Source organism: Triticum dicoccoides, chromosome 2B (genome assembly GCF_002162155.2).
Source record: "Triticum dicoccoides isolate Atlit2015 ecotype Zavitan chromosome 2B, WEW_v2.0, whole genome shotgun sequence".
NCBI lineage: Eukaryota > Viridiplantae > Streptophyta > Magnoliopsida > Poales > Poaceae > Triticum > Triticum dicoccoides.
The window spans coordinates 39,638,954-39,642,286 of record NC_041383.1 but is presented as its reverse complement, the minus strand read 5'-3'; positions in this window follow the sequence as shown (position 1 = coordinate 39,642,286).

Below are 3,333 nucleotides of genomic sequence, written 5' to 3'. Positions count from 1 at the left end.
ACGTGATTTTTTTCTAAATTCAAATATTTATTGTAATAGTGATATTTTGTAAAAAAAGGTTGATCAAATTTGTTTCTATCAAAAACGATGAACTTTTCTCATTCTCTCAATTTTCTTTTTCAAAATGCGGTGAAATTTTTTCGAATTCATGAACTTGATTTTCAAAGTTGATGAATTTTTTCAAGTACGTGAAGTTGTTTTAAAATATGATGGACTTTTTCAAGTTTCTAAACTTATTATCAAAATCAATGAACTTTTTTTTCAAAATTTCTAAACTTTTTAAAAAATTAATGGTGATTTAAAAAATAATAATAATGATTTTTTCACAAAAATTCAAATATTTCCCAAATTTGAAGAAAATTTGAAAAATCGGTGAACTTTTTACAACATTGCGAGTTTTTTTTTCAAAATTGTTAAAATATAAATTGAAACACTTTCTTATAATCGATAAAATTATAAGCTTGTTACCGTTTTTGAAAATTCATGTACTTATATCAAATTCACATTTTGTCTAATTGATGAACATTTTTACACATTTTCAATTAAACAAATTAATAAAATTTTTTGATTTCGTGAACTTTTTAAATTAATAGAAGGGTCGTAATAAAAAAATGAAACCAGCATTGGTTTTTCGCAAGTGCTTGCATGCCAAAAAAAGGCTAGCAAACAACTCATTAGCGATGGATTGGGCGAGCGAAATCAATGTCGAGCGAGCAGCCAACCAAAGGAGTGATGGGCCACCGCCCCTTAGGTGCGCATGTGATCACCAACAAGTTTACGGGGCGCTGAAGGCGCCAATGTTGAGCTCTCAGTGGACATAAGGAAGCCTCTTGTCATGGGAGCGTCGGATGGGCCAGCCCAGGCACGCAGGAGGGCACAAACTTGTTCCTTTCTTTGTTTCCACTTGTTTGGTGTTTTTATATATTTTTTAGTTTAGTTTATATTTTTGAATATTTCAAATACTTTACATAAAACATTTGAAAAAATAATAACCAAACATTTTTTAAGTACTCCCTCCTTCTCAAAATTCTTGTCTTAGATTAGTCTAGATACGGATGTATCTAATACTAAACTGTCACTTGATACATCCGTATTTAGCTAAATCTAAGAGAAGAATTTTGGGATGGAGGGAGTAGTATAGAAAAAAAAATATAAAACATGTATTAGAAAATGATGAACTTATATTTGGAAATTGTTAAACATGTATTAGAAAAATGTTCTTGACGTATACGGAAAATGTGGAATGAAAACCAAAAGAAATAAAAAAAAGGATGAAACCCAAGAAAGAGACAGGAGAAACTAAGACTGGAAGAAAAAAAACAGCGAAGGAAAGAAATAAGAACAATGAAAAAAGGGAAAACCAAGAAAGAAACAAAGAAACATACAAAAATAAGAGCAAAGAAAAACAGTAAAAACCGAGAAAAAAACAAAGATACACGGTGAAAAGCCAAACGAAAAGAAAAGAAAATAAAACCCAATGAAAAGCTAGGAATAGCCGAATAAAATTGATGGAAGAATAAAGGAAAACATAAAAAACCCAAGAAAACAAGTGAAGAAACAGAGAAAAAAAAATGCAAAAAGCACCGGTGAATGAAAGCCAGTGAACAAACCAGCGAACCAGCAAACCTTGAGCGAGATATTGGCGATTCCTATTTGGCACTTTAAGCGCCCGGTATTGTGTATTTTAGTACACAAAAAACATGTGCGCGTGCGTTGTGAATTGAACAACCGACCCTGCCACAACGAGGGACCTGCTAAGCTTCAACTCTTTCCTTCTTTCCTTTTTCCTTCTCTTCTTTTTCGTTTTCGTTTTCCCCATTTTTTTCTGTTTTTTTCTTCTTCTACCAGGTTTCTTCCCTCATCAGTTTTTGTATTTTTCTTCATATAGGAATTGCCTCCTATGTTTTCTTTGTTCTTTTCCTTTCATTTTTTGTTTTCCTGGTTTCTTTTCTACTTTTCTTTCATACATGAACACTTTCCGAATCGAGGAAGTTTTTTTTGTCAAATTTGCTGATTTTTTAAAAAATCAATGAACTTTTTTTATTTTGGCGAACTATTTTAAAAAATTCATAAACTATTTTTCAAATTCGATGTACTTTTTTCAATTCGACGAACTTGCTATTCAAATTCAATGAACTTTTTTGACATTGGATAAACTTTTTTTCAAAATTTATGAAGTTTTTTCAAATTCAATGACCTTCTTGTCAATTCCGATGAACTTTTTCAAAAATTTATGAACTTTTGTCAGTTTTATATTATTTTAAAAAAATGATGAAATTTTCTGAAATTGGTGAACCTCTTGTCCAAATTTTGATGAACATTTTTTCAATTTTTTGTGAAATATTTTTTAAAATTGATGAACTTTTTTCTAAATTATTGAACTTTTCTTGAATAGGGCAACATTTTTTTATGTTCATCAACTTTTCCCGAAATCTGTGTAGTCAATTTTTTTAAAGAAAAACATGTAAGAGCGACTATAATAGTTGTTATAGTGTTAGCACTGCATTTAGTCACTTGCAATGACACGCCCTAGCGGATAGTCAATCACCTGTACGAAGGGTAGGGCGTGTGTTCGATTCGTCGCGTGAGAAAAAAAATTGGCGCGCTCCCCAAACATTTGTTAGTATCGTTTTAAACGAGATATAACATCTGTGAAAAAAGCAGGAAACACTATGTTGGACTTGTCTTTGCGTTAGTTGTTGCAGCATGTCACGCTTGTACAGGTGTCGGACTCCCGCACACTATTGAATTGTGCGCCCTTCACCACCAAAGGCACCTATGAGGCGTTGGGATCACAGCTTACACACCCATGTATGGACTGCATCTGGTCATCACGGGTGCCCAGCCGTGATCATGTGTTTGGCTGGTTGTTCTACCTTGACCAGCTAAATACTCGAGCTAATCTACACAATAAGACACTCCTTGATTCTTTAACCTGGGCTCGATGCTCTGCTGCAGTGGAAGATCGTTCTCGTTTTTTTTGGGTGCCCATCCTCATGTGTTGTATGGGATGCTCTTGGTTTCCAACCAACCTACTCGCCGATATTATCCTTTTGGACCGCCCCCCAACACTACTGGACTGTCGGAGCTATTTGGCCATTCATCATCCTTTTGCTACTCAGAAAAAATTAGGATGTTACAAACTCTAAGGTGTTTAGAAGCATTGATGTATCCCCTAATGATGTGATCTCTAACATCATTGCAGATCTAACCCTTTGGTCTTATCGCCTCACAAAAGGCACCTCTTACGTATCATGCCGAGTTGTGGCGTGATTACCTATCCTCCTGCCTAGTCTAAAAACACTCGTGTAAAAACTTTTTTCTTGAAATATA